The sequence below is a fragment of the Odocoileus virginianus genome, chromosome 22 (genome assembly GCF_023699985.2).
Source record: "Odocoileus virginianus isolate 20LAN1187 ecotype Illinois chromosome 22, Ovbor_1.2, whole genome shotgun sequence".
Lineage (NCBI taxonomy): Eukaryota > Metazoa > Chordata > Mammalia > Artiodactyla > Cervidae > Odocoileus > Odocoileus virginianus.
The window spans coordinates 2,820,025-2,833,757 of record NC_069695.1 but is presented as its reverse complement, the minus strand read 5'-3'; the positions used below and the strand labels follow the sequence as shown (position 1 = coordinate 2,833,757).

Below are 13,733 nucleotides of genomic sequence, written 5' to 3'. Positions count from 1 at the left end.
CAGCCCCTTCCCCTCCCGCTTCCTCCCTCCTGACATTGTCCATGCTCAAGAGGGCAACCAGAGCCCCCTGAAATGGTTCACACACTGACACTTCTTTTTTGTGTTTTTCTGGAGAGCATGCTAATTGAAGGAGAGTTGACAGACAGCACGCCTTTACACGAATCACAGTATTTCACTTGACCAGACAATGCAGAACAAAGATGCCAGGATTGGAATCCACAGAGAATCGGTATCCCCGAGACTGGGCATGGTTCTGGAATGGTCTGGTCAAGCAAGTACAACTCACATGGGTCTCCTAAATCTAAGGTTCTGTCCCTTAGCTATTATCCTTCCTTGACCTGGTTATTCCACAAACCCTCCCGCTTCACGACTGAGGCTGTGTGGAAGCTGGGTTAACATCGCGATGTTGGATCCATATTCTCTGCCCCCCCCACCACCTGCTTTCTCAGGGATCTGTGGGAAGCCCGTAGGATAGAAGAGGGGTAAGTCATAGGACGATCTTTCCCTGTGGGTTCTCCAGATGCAGAGAAAGCCAAATACCACAAAACCCTGAAACCAGGAAGTCAAAGATAAGGGTAGAGGAGGAACACCTAAGCAGTAGTTTGGGATCAGGAAGCAGGTGGTCAAACTCTTCAGACACGGGCCAGCAAACTTAGGGACCCAGCCAACCGCAAGGCACTGGCTGCCCCAGAGTGCGTTCACAGGCTCAGCAACAGTTCCAGGATGGCCTCATGCGTCCCTCCTCACTCGCACTCACCCTGAGGTTTTGCTTGTGTGTGCTCTGAAACTTCAGTTGAATCTGACTCTTGGCAACCCTATTGACTATAGCAAGCTCCTCTGTCCATGGGATCCTCCAGGCAAGAACGCTGGAGTGGATTGTCATTTCCTCCTCCAGGGGATCTTACCCATCCAGGGATGGAACCCCGTGTCTCTTATGTGCATTGGCAGGTGGGTTCTTTACCACTAGAACCACCCGGGAAGTTGGAGATTTTGCTCAGATGGAACTAAACAGGGAGCCCATAAAAAGGACAGCCTGCGTCCTTTCCACCAGGTTGGCTCACATAACAGCTCACTGCAATTCCTGCCTGAGTTTGTGCCGCATTCAGGGCTGGGGACATGTTCTTCTTACATGTCTGTGAGGCACACACGTAGGGAAGCCACGTCTCCTCCAGCCTGACACCCACATCTCTAATCACGTCCTCCTTTGCCAACCCAGCTCGCATCTCTCCAGCGCCCACTGGGATGATTACTGCCTGCTGTCTGCAAAAAGCATCCCAGGGATGCTGACTGACTCCGAATGTCATTTGCAAGATGAAAGGGTTCACTTGGAAGTGCTGTTAAAATCCCACGTGGGCAGACAGCCCAGGCAGCCACATTAAGATGTTTTCTTCCCCCAGGAGATAGGCCTGTACTTTGCAAGGCGAATCCTTTCACCTTAGAACAGTGGGTACTGGAACGTGCCTGCTGCCACTGAGGACCTGCCCAGTGTTCCATCCAGCCCCAAGGAGGGCCTGTGAGGTGGCATAGCAGTTACCATATGGCTATTCTACCCTTTTTTTTCCTCAACGCTTCTTAAATCTACGTTTTTTGCTTGTTTACTCCTTGAATCAGCAGACAGTATATTGTTAGAACTAGAAACCCGTTTCCTCTTTGTTTCTGTGAGGAAATGGAAGCCCAGAAGGTTAAGGAATATGCGCAAGGCCATCATCCCATCTGTCTGTGGCCAAGGTGGACGCTGGCCTGGCTGCTTCGTCCCCGAGGTGGTCTGTGGAGTGTCACCTGCCAAGACTGGGCGTGAACAGGAGTCAAGCTGACTTGCTGACCGAGTTGCGAGATGCCATGTCAAGTCCCCCACCCTTTTGTTCACCTGAGAACTGTCTTCCCCAGGCTTCAAGGAGACTCCCCACCCCGGTTTGGTATTCTAGACTTCCAGGGACAGTCTGTGATGACGCACTTTCTCTTCACCCTTCTCATTCCCTGGACAGACAAGGCTTGTGCAGTGACTGTGTGTCTGGTATTGTCCTGGCTCTGGGATCACAGGGAAAAAGGCCCCATCCCTTTCCCCAGCTGCTCTCTGAGGAGTTGTTGGGTCGTCACCCAGATGAAGACACGGAGGCCTCAGGGCACTGGATACCATCATGGAGCCTCAGACAGGGCACCACAGACTTTAGTTACGACCTCCACGTCTTTTCAGATGGAGAACCCCTAAATGAGGCTATACATTTTTTTTAGTTACTGTTGGGAAAATAATCACTCATGTATTTTGACGCGGCTGCTTGCTAACAGGTTGTAGGTTCAGGGCGTGTTGTTGGGTTGGGTGGCAGGGCCATGAGGGAAAGATCTAGCTGCTTTTACTTCTCCACTTGCCAGCTTCAGGGGCAGCTCAGGATCTGCTGAGGGGCCTGAGGAGGAGTTGGGGGCTGGATTCGAGCGCTCTGCAGGAAAGTGGGTGAAGAACGGTCCTCACAGGAGCTCGCTGAGCTGTGAGTTGGTTCTCTCATGAGCAGCCTGGGTCCCTGTCGCAGCAGCCCTGCCCCTTTCCCTGTCGTGAAGAGCCAGCCCCGAGGCCAGCAGTCAGACGCCCATCTGCCCGTCCAGTCCCCCTCCTTTGGCCGGGGCTCAAGGACGCCGCTGGGGGCAAAGCCATGGCGGGCGCCCCTAAGGCCTGTGGGGAGGGAGACCGGAGGGGGCATCCACTTTCTTCTCTTGAATATTCAAGTTTCCTTCCAGCTTCCTGAAGGAAAAGGAGGGCTGCAAACTGCACAGAAGCTCACCAAATGTGGATGGCCACTGAAATTCATTCCCAAGGTCCGCTCATAAGATAGCCTAATTTAGAAAGCAGGTCCCTATGTGCTCTGGGGGGAAAAAAAGGTTTGTGATGCATATTTATCATATACTTAGGATATTTAAACACTGCATAGGATTCCAAGATGAAGACATTCATTCAGCCAACATCAACCATGTGTTCCTACTACATGTCAGGTGCCAAGCTGGTCACCAAGCATGCAGAGCTGAGGCAGTCTCCCAGAATGTGGGGCACAGACCACGCAGTCTAGTGAGTGTGCCGACAAATGAGAGAGAGCGCTGAACGGCAGATTCTGTGAAGGAAAGAGAAGGGATACCAGGGGGCGGGCAGGAAGCCTCTCCATCTGTGCTGAGAGAGAAAGGCGTGAATAAAGGGTAAGATGTAGCACTCGGGGGCTTCAGGCAGCCACCCGATTAAAGAGGAACTCAGGGGACTTCCCTGCTGGTCCAGTGGTTCGCCTTCCAGTGCAGAGGGTGCAGGTTCGATCCCTGATCGGGGAGCTAAGATCCCATATGCCCCACAGCCAAGAAACCAGGACATAAACAACATAAGCAATATTGTAACAAATTCAATAAAGACTTAAATTAAAAACAAATAAAAAAAATAAAGAGAAACTCAGTCGTGACCTTGACGAGTGAAGTGTAGACGTTTTCAGTGTGACAGAGGTTGGGTTACCTTTCATCCCCAAAATGTTTCCTGGCAACTCCCCAGAGAGCAGTGCAACTACGAACCTGGGATTTATCTGGTGGGGCGCTCCCCTCTCAAAAGAACAACCGAACAGCCTCAGGAAAAAGATCACCTTTTAAGTGAAAGAAACATGTTTTACTATTTGGCAGGGGCGCGTGTGTCTGTGTGCACACACATGCGTGCTTGTATATGTGTATTTGTAGTGCATGTGAATGTGAAGAATTTTAAATTTCTCCAAGGAGCTAGGTAAAATTCCTTTAAAATCTCATTCAACTGGGACTTTTCCTTTCTGGAACGCCAGTGCCAAGGCCTCCAGCTAAAGCGCTCAGGCCAGCGTCCCCTTGGTTCCCAGCGCTCTGAGCCAGGGACCGCGCTCTTCTTGCAATACCGCCCCCTACAGGCAGGACTTGTCCCTGCCCATCACAACCGCTGCGGTTGGCAAGGATTCCTAAATTAGTTCATTAGGAGCTGCCTCAGAAGGGAGTCGCCTGCTCCACCTGCATGAGCTACTTCCTGGACCCCGTCTCCATAAACTGTGGGCACAACTTCTGCCGTCCCTGTCTGAGCCTTTGCTGGCAGGCCAGAGCTGACCACGACCACTGCTCTGAGGAGATCTGTGTGACAAACCAGGAAGCCAAAGGCCTCTTCTGTGAGGGTGACCACACCCTGTTCTGTGGGCCCTGCTCTGAACGCCCCGGGCACGCAGCTCACAGCCACAGTCCAATACACACGGCCGCTGAGGAGTCCCGGGAGGAACTTCTGGAGAGAATGGGCTCCTTACGGAACATGAGAGAAAAAACACAAATCATTCTGAAACCAGGAAGCTGAAAAAATTCAGTCATTTAAGGAACATGTAGCCTTAAGGAAGGTGATGATTACCGCTGAATACCAGAGGATACACATTTTGCTCCAGGAGGACGAGCAGCTGCATCTGGAGGCCCTGAAGAAAGAAGCCAAGGGCATTCGTCTGTAACTCAAGGTGAGTGTGTTCAGAACGACTCAGCAGAGAGAACGTTTGAAAGCAATGTACTGGGCTGACTGGGATGTGCCACAAGCTGGACACGGAGCTGCTCCAGGGCTTGGGAAATGTGCTGGAAACAACCGACTTGACGGAGATGCAGAAGCCTCAGCCCATGAGCCCAGAGCTCCCTTCCTGGCCTGTCTCTGCATTTCTACACATGCTGAACAATCTCAGCGTGAATAATGTTCTGAGTCAGACAACGACCGTTCACCATGCAATCCTCGATGATGCAAGTGTGATGTCTGAGGATGACCACCCCGGCGTGTCCAGACAGCCCCGGGGGTGGGGGGTGGGGGTCGTGTGTTGTGGCCTGGGGAGCTCAGGCCTTCACCTCCGGGAGGCATTACTGGGAGCTGGACGTGCCACAGTCCTCCAGCTGGATTCTGGGGGTCTGTAAAAGCATCTTGACAAGTGATACCAGTATCAGTATTGGTGCTGAAGAAGCATTGTTTCTGTGTTCTACAAAGGTGAACAGTCAGTATATTCTGTCCACCACCTCCCCACCCTTAGTTCAGTTTGTGAAAAGGCCTCTGGGTAAGATTGGAGCGTTTCTGGATGATGACAATGGAACTGTGAGCTTCTATGAAGTTTTCCGAAGTTCCCTCATATATAGTTTCCTTCCTTCGCTCTTCTCCCCTCTGATACCTTTCCTTTGTCTTAAATCTCCATGAATTGTCCATTTCTCGGACCCTTTATTGGAGCTTCTTCTCTGGGGATATTGCAGCCCTTCACTTCATGTGAGGCCACAGGATACCCGACTGTGTCCAAGCACATTGTTATTTAATGTAACATAGTGATTGTAGAGGACAAGGCAATGGCACCCCTCCAGGACTCTCGCCTGGAAAACCCCATGGACGGAGGAGCCTGGGGGGCTGCAGTCCATGGGGTCGCGAAGAGTCGGACACGACTGAGCGGCTTCACTTTCCTGCATTGGAGAAGGAAATGGCAACTCACTGCAGTGTTCTTGCCTGGAGAATCCCAGGGACGGGGGAGCCTGGTGGGCTGCCGTCTATGGGGTCACACGGAGTCGGACATGACTGAAGCGACTTAGCAGCAGCAGCTGACAGCAGAATCAAGCTTTAATTTTGATAAAATGAGTTTTCAAAGGCTTGCGGCAAAGAGGGAGAGGAGTGGAAGAGCTTGTTCTATTGAATGTCTGCTGACCCATTAAACATGCCAGATGAGAACTAATCTTGTTCCACCTGGAGAACCAGTCTCTTCACTTTCCTGGCACATTTAGCCCAGTTAAGAGCCAATTAAAGTCCTTCTCATTTCTTAAGGCTGCCTGTCTTCTGGACAGCATGTTCTGTCTCCCACTTGGCTCTCAATAGCTGCTGGATACAAAGAAGTGAGAGATTCTCACCCACCTTTTGGATGGCCAGCTGCTGTATTTAGGGTCCCCCCCCTCCCAGCACCCTACCAACCTGTACCCGAGATTTTTCCGGGCTCCCCAGGTGGCTCAGTGGTAAAGAATCTGCCTGCCAATGCAGGAGATGCAAAAGACCCGGGTACGATCCCTGGGTTGGGAAATCCCCTGGAGAAAGAAATGGCAGCTCACTCCAGAATTCTTGCCTGGGAAATCTCATGGCAAAGGAGCCTAGTGGGCTGCAGTCCATGGGGTTGCAAAGAATCAGACACAACCGAGCGACTGAGCACACACATGTCCATGTCTCTCCATGAGCTCAGGCTCTTCCAGGTGGGATCCTTTGCTCAGCAATTACAGCGAGTGATGTGCTGAACTGTGGAAGACATGGAAAGAGCCCTATATTCATCCCCAAGAAAGTAGATACAAATCATGACCTCAGAATGTAAGTGGTATGGTAGGAAGTTTTGATTGCAGGAAGCAGTTTTTTCTTAGATCATCTCAAGTGATGAGATTCTTACAAATTTCTCATCACACATTCTCACATCGCACACATATCTACTGTGTGTAAGGCACTGAGCTGGGGAGAGCTTTTTTTGGAAGAGGCTGCACGGCAGTCAGAAGACAGGAATCACACGGGAGCCCCCAAACAGTCATAAGGCAAGGCCTTGCAGAAAGTGGAAAGACAGTCAGGATTCAAGAGTGCCCCAGAGACGGGGGTGTCTGGTCACCCCTGCAGGCTGTAGATATAAGTCAAGTCTCAGCCATCATAACAGTTGCTCTTCCTGCTGCCATTTCTGCCTCCATCCTTACCTGCAGTTTCTGCTCAACTATAACTACTGCTTGGAGAAGGCAATGGCACCCCACCCCAGTACTCTTGCCTGGAGAATCCCATGGACGGAGGAGCCTGGTAGGCTGCAGTCCATGGGGTCGCTAAGAGTCAGACATGACTGAGCGACTTCATTTTCACTTTCATGCATTAGAGAAGGAAATGGCAACCCACTGCAGTGTTCTTGCCTGGAGAACCCCAGGGATGGAGGAGCCTGGTGGGCTGCCGTCTATGGGGTCGCACAGAGTCGGACACGACTGAAGCGACGCAGCAGCAGAACTACTGCTTACTCCTATGTTCTGCTGCTTCTGGGGTCTCATGGCCCTGCTGCTTCATGGCTTCTGCTTGCCCACCTCCATGGGGTGTCTTTTCAGTTTCCTCATACACTACCAAGTGACTCCTCCTTCCCCGTATCTCAGTTTGGGTTCCTGAACCAGAGAACTGGTTGTATTCCCATTGGAGCATCTTTCATGCCAGGCCGAGACAGAGGCTGCTGGTCAACCTTGGGGCAGAAAAAGCAAAGGGTGTGTGTATGAGAAAATCTAAAGCAGAGAGTGATGTGTAACTTTCACTCTGAGCAGGAGCTAGTCGTTCTCCAGATGAAAACGTAGGGGAAGACTTCTCAGGAAAAGGGGGGATAGCACATATCAAGTCGTCAAGCAGAATGGAGTCTGGAACAGAGACAAAGACCGTGAAGCCAGCTGGTGTGGCAGGAACATGGTGGCCTGCGGGGGATGGGGCTAGAGAGGTGGGCAGGGGCTGGGATCCCTGGGGGCCGATGGAGGGGGAACACAGGAGAAGGTCGGGTGTGTGTGGTCCTGTCTGTCACTGATGGGTCCTCAAGCCCAGGGGTTGACAGCCTACAGCCTGCGGGTCAAACCCAGACTGTTTTTGTGTGAGCAAAGCATGGCTTTTATGTTTTTTTAAGTATTGGGGAAAAGATCAATTTTAATATATGTGCTGCTGAAGCGAGCACTGGGGAAAAGATCAAAAGAATATTATTTCATGATGTGTAAAATATAGATGGAATGCAAATTTCAGCATTCACAAAGGTTTCTTGGAACCCACCAACCATTCCCACTTGCCCACACTATCTCAGTCGAGCTAAGAAAGAGGCAACTCTTAATTCCGGAAAACCCCTCTGTCCCAGGTAGGTTGGGATGGCTGGTCTCCTAGACTATGGCCAGGGTCATTCATTTACCTACTGTCGATGGCTGTTTTCAAGCTCCAAAGGCAGAGCAGAGTAGATATGGCAGAGGCCATGTGGTCCACAAAGCCTAAAATATTTACTATCTGACCATTTACAGGAAAAGTTTCCTGACCCCACATCAAGATCGAGGAAGAGTGAATAACTTATATGATAAAGCAGGAGAATATGACTGTTATTAATATTATCACGAGAATGTTGACCACGCCCACTCACTTTCTCCACTGGTGCTCAATTCATTTTAAAAACCTAAATGAGATCGTGTTACTTCCCTGCTCACGATCGTTTAGTGGCTTCTCATCCCACTGAGAACAAAACCCAAGGATCCCAAACCTCCCTCTCAGACAGACCTCACCTCCTCCTGCTCTTCCTCTGGCTCACTCCATGGCACGCCCACCAGCTTCCTGATCCTCAAATGTGCCAAGTGTGCTTCTGCCCCAGGACATTTGCACCTGCTGCTTCCTGTCCAGAACCTTTCTCCCAGACACATGCACACTTCACTCCTTCACCCTATTCTTATATCTGCTCAAAGCTGTCATTTCGGTGAAGCCTTCCCTCCTCGTTGTAACACTCTTCACCACCTGACATCATTTGCTTATTTTCCGTGTCCACCCTGGAAGGTCAGGCACATAAGGACAGGGACCTTGCTGTTTTGTTAGCTACATAAATGATTGCTGAAGCCAAGAATTGCATGCCTGGCTCCAGGGACCTGTCCCCACTCACTGGACCATATAATTGCTAATCAATATTTCATTTTGGCCAATATCCATGCTGTTACAATTATGCGGCTGGCCTGTCTCTCTCATCCACTGGCCTCTTTTCCTGCCAAACACCTTGTCTTTAATCATCTGAACATCTGCTCTGTGGAAATCTCATGCCAGATGCCAGCCTGAGATGCTGGCATTTCTCTGGTCCTGAGGATGGATGCATTAAATCCCGAGTCCAGGGATGCAACCAGGGTGATTCTCCAACCCCTCGAAGCTGACAATGACCTTTTATGCATAGATGCACTTTCCTAGGGTGAGGGTCCAGAGCTGTCATCCAACCGTCACGAGGGTCCTTGACCCTCTGAGGGCTTAAGGAGCTCTGACTTGAAGCAATAGTCATTCGCCTAAGCATACGCCAAGGCCTCTTAGTCTGTGTTTCAGGCCCTCCTGTGGGGAGACTTCTGCTCTCCAGTATCTTGGGATAGACATGTGTGTTCTTAGCGCTCAGCTGGTTCCACTGGGACGTTCTCTGCATCTCTGGAAGGATCCTACCTTCTACACTACATTCTGAAACTTTGGAGACAAACCACAGCCTCCTCTGAGGCCCCTGGGCCCCCCGGGGGTGGCCCCACAGAGGCTGATTTCTCCAGGTGGCAAGGAACGCTGCTCTGAGCCCCAAACACCGCGTCGTGGGTCAGAGAAACTCGTCTGAAAAGAGCTGCCAGTCAGGATCCGGCAGAACGGCTTCCGGGCGATTCTTCGCGAGCGCGTCAGGTCCAGGATCCACTTCCTGCCGGGGTTCCCGCCCATTTCGCAGAGCCTCTGAGCGGAGGCCCCGAAGCAACCGGGGCAGAGGCGTCGGTTCCCGAGGGCGCCCAGGCACGGTCCGTCCCGAGACCAGCTCGCGAGGCCTCTCCTTCCCAGCAGCTCTCCTACAAAGACGGCTGCTGTCCCCCCGTCTCGGGCGCGGAGGGAGGCGCCAGCTCGGCTCAGCTGCCCCAGAGCCAGGGAGGGCCGGCCTCAGCCTCAGCTCAGAATGACTGTTGCCGTCACCACCACCATCACCAGCTCGAGGAATCTCAGCTGTGCCGATGATGCTGGAGACGCCATCAGCCCACCCCAGGAACTGTAGTGTTACAGACTGGCCAGCACCAACCAACCCACCCAGCCCTGCCGGGCAGAGCGGCCTCTCCACTCTCGGGGGGCCTTAGAGGGGGCGGATCTCTCAGCCTCGGCACTGCTGAACCTTTTGGGCCAGAGGATTCTGTCGTTGCTAAGTGTCCGAAGGACGTCGGACACTGAGCCGCATCCCTGGCTTGGACTCAGTAGAGGCCGGTAGGCCCTCCCAGTGTGACCACCAGAAATATCTCCAGAGGTGGACAAAGCCCCTGGCGGGGGGCAAAGTCACCCCCAGGTGAGCACCGCCATTCTAAGGAGCGACTCCGTGACTGGGAACTTCAGAACAAGAGGTAGAGATGGCAGGAGGCTTGGGGTGCTGGTAAGACCACTCCTGCCAAGTGAAACACCACCAACAGTCCCCCAGAGCAAAGTGTGTTTGGAGGACGAGGAAGACAGAGACCAGGGCAGTTGTTCAGTTGTTCGGGGGTGTCCGACTCTTTGCGACCCCATGGACTGCAGCACGCCAGGCCTCCCTGTCCATCACCAACTCCCGGAGTTTACTCAGACTCATGTCCATTGAGTCACTGATGCCATCCAACCATCTCAGCCTCTGTCGTCCCCTTCTCCTTCTGCCCTCAATCTTTCCCAGCATCAAGGTCTTTTCCAATGAGTCAGCTCTTTGCATCAGGTGGCCAAAGTATTGGAGCTTCAGCTGAATCCCAGGCATAGAGAGAGAAAGCGTATTTCTGTCTTAGGAGAAAAGAGATTCAACAAAGCAACTGCATTCAAGTGCAAGGAGACAGAGGGACCAGGGCCTCTGGGAGCACAGATGTGGGGGCTGAAAGGAAGACTTCCTGGAGGAGGTGACTTCTGAGTGGAAACTTGGAAGACAGTGAAGGTTTTTTCAGACAGAGGAGGGGAGGGTCTTGGCCTAAGCTTCTAGGGTGCTACTGCCTAAAAGTCCTTTCCAAGGGAGCAAGCTAATGTTCTGCTTTCCAAGGAGGGCATAGGAGTTGAGCAAAGCAGAGTGGTCAGGGTTGGGTGGGGGGGTGGGGGGGGGCAGAGCAGGAAAGGCACACAAGAGGAGGGGCCTGGGGACCAAAAGCAGGAAGATACTGGACATCCTGGGAGCTTGTTAGAAACGCAAATTCTCCCGCCCACCCCAGACCCGGTAAAGCCAAAGCCCTGGGGGCGGGGCCAGCAACCTGTGCTTTAATCAGCCCTGCAGGTGACGCTGATAAACCTCTGGGCTACGGACATGGTCCATCACAGTGCCCATCAGTGTTTAATGAGAGCAGCAGAAGGAATCAATTAACCAATTATTCTTGCCTTGGAAACTAGAACAGCAGAGTTTTGGCACCCGTGGCTGCACATCATAATCACCCTGAGAGCTTTAAAAATCCTATTGCCTAAGGCTCTGCCCCAGACCGATTTACCTGAGGATCTCAGGGGGACCCAGGCACTGACATTTTTAAAGCGCACCAGCTGATGATAATGCACAGCCAGAGCAGAGCACCCCTGCTGCTGTTAAACGAGGTGTCCTGTTTTGAATGACTTTGAGAGCTTTGTTTTTTAAGAGGAGCATCTTGTATAAAAGGATGCAGCAAGTAAGAAGTCATTTAGACATTTTTTCTCTCCTTTAACTAAAAATCAGAAGGTAAAGCGCCTGGGTCTGGGGCAGCAGGTTCGCAGTGTCTTCAGCAATTTATGTCTTTCTGGGTATCCATCCTGTTCTGTCCTCACGGTCGCAACATGATTACTAGCACTCCAGCTATCAAGTTCATGTTCCAGGAGGGAACGTCTTAAAGGATGAAGGGCCCAAAGTGCAGTTGCACTCTAACTGAATCCTCTTTAAAGAAAGTTCCTGGGAGCCCCACCTCTGTGAGTACTTAGACCTCATTGGTCAGAACTGGGACTATGCTCCACTGCAAGGGAGTCTGGGAAACAGTATTTTAACTAAGCACTTTTCCTCTCTGAACAAAATTGGGTCCTGATTCTAAAGAAGAGGTAAAGAATCTGCCTGCAATGGGGGAGACCCGGGTTCAATCCCTGGGTCAGGAAGATCCCCTGGAGGAGGACATGGCAACCCACTGCAGTGTTCTTGCCTGGAGAATCCCATGGACAGAAGGGCCTGGTGGGCTCCAGTCCATGTGGTTGCAGAGTCAGACACGACTGAGCGACCAACACACTTTTCTAAAGAAGAAGAGGGAACAGATAGAGAGTACTTTCTTTTTTCTCTCTTCCCCGTATGGACTGTTCTGGTAGTGGGGAGGCAGATATGATGTAGCCTCGAGGAGAAACGGATTGTTATAGTAGGAATAGGAAAAAAAGGCAAAATGAAAGTACAGTTTTTAATGCTTTTCCTAAAGGCCAAACAGGCCTTTAGAATCAAAGGGAAAAGGCAGACCTGTTTTCTTCTCCCACCCAGGGAGGAAGGAGAGGGAGGGTCATCGGGCTGGGAGCAGCACAGGGAATGGGGAGGGGGAGGGGGAGGGTGGGTGGGGGTGCTGGGCAGACTGGGCCTGGGGAGGGGCGCACCGTGGGGGCACCCCTGGAGGCTGAGTCCACAGCTGCACTTGGGCCCGTTTTGAGACTTACATTGTCTGTTGACTGGTGACTGCGGAGTGACAGCTCCGTGACAGCTGCCTGCTCAGATCCCTCGAGTGTCCGGGAGAGGATGTCCAGACGCCCATCTACGCCTGAGACTGGCTGGGCCCCTCCCCAAATGCTGTGTGTGGACACACCCCAGCCCTTTCAGTGGCCTGTGACAGTAACCTCCTTCTCAGACAGAGGGGTGACCCCTGGAGCTGCAGTGGGGGTACAGAAGGTGAAGCCTGGGCTCTGGAGAGAGGCGGAAGCCCCCCACCCAAATCCCAGCATAGACTAAGTATGAGGGGTGTCTGGCGGTCAGAACCAGCATCCTGGTCTTTATGAAACTGGGGAAGGGATGACTCACGACTTTGGGAGAAAGCAGAGTGACCTGCAAATGGCCCGCTCACATGCTGTGCATTTAGGACTATTTATTGTGTTGAAGAAGGAATTCATAGGGCCTGGACTCCATCTCAGTCCTGTCCGTGCTGATCGTGCTAGGCCGCCTTTCCAATGGACTCTGAACTCTGTGCTTAGCGCCTGTGGGAATGACAATGGAAGGATAAGACCCACTTTGGGCAGGGGAATCTTGAAGATCACATCCAGGTTATTCATTGCCTAAGAGAAAACAGACACTAATCACCCCTGCCTCCAGACAGTATCTATCAGAATGTAACCACAGGCTTATTGGTTATTAACTGTTTGAACACATAACACGTGAATGATGGGGTTATTGTGATTGTATTTACCCTTCCTTTGTAAGCCTCAAGGGATTTGGGCTGGTGGGTTTGGACTCGTACACATGGGGTATAAGAGATTTTCACAAATGCTGGTCGGGGCCCTTGGCTAAGAGGAGACTCTGCCTTGGGCCCGCCGGTGTAATAAACTGCACTCCACTATCTGCACTGTCCTTCTGAGTGAGTTTGTTTCCCGGAGAACATAGCTATAACAGTGTATCTGTAAATGGTGTAAACATATGCATGTATTTGCACAAGCTGTGGCCATCCTTTTGCACTGTTATGCAATACAGATAGAAGAATAAAAATAGAACAGACTAAAGTTCTTTGCTGAAGCATTTAGTAAGCACCCTGAGAAGTTAATGCTGACAAGCGGAGTGACCCACGCAGGAGGTGTTCCTGTCTTAGGAAACATGCCGGAGGCACTCAGGCCTGAGACCCTGAAGGCCAGCTTGGGGTGGTGATAGCGGGGCCGCAGCAGAATAAGGGCAACCAAGCTGGGCTGGGGGTCCCTTCTGCTTTCCCTTCTTTGCTTCAGTATTCCTCCTGGAGGTTGCTGGGGCTCAGCTCAGCAAGGGCTTGAGGGCTTTTCTTGGGGTATACAGAGAGCAGGGTGGTGGTTACTGGAGGGGAAGAAGGAGGGGGAGGGTGAAATGGGAAAAGCAGCT

The 13,733-nt window shown here is 51.9% G+C and overlaps 1 pseudogene; it reads left to right on the top strand.

The window, feature by feature from the left end:
• The first annotated feature begins 1,691 nt into the window (after positions 1 to 1,691).
• LOC110150317 (tripartite motif-containing protein 64-like) lies at positions 1,692 to 6,565 on the top strand (annotated as a pseudogene).
• Positions 6,566 to 13,733: the final 7,168 nt, after the last annotated feature.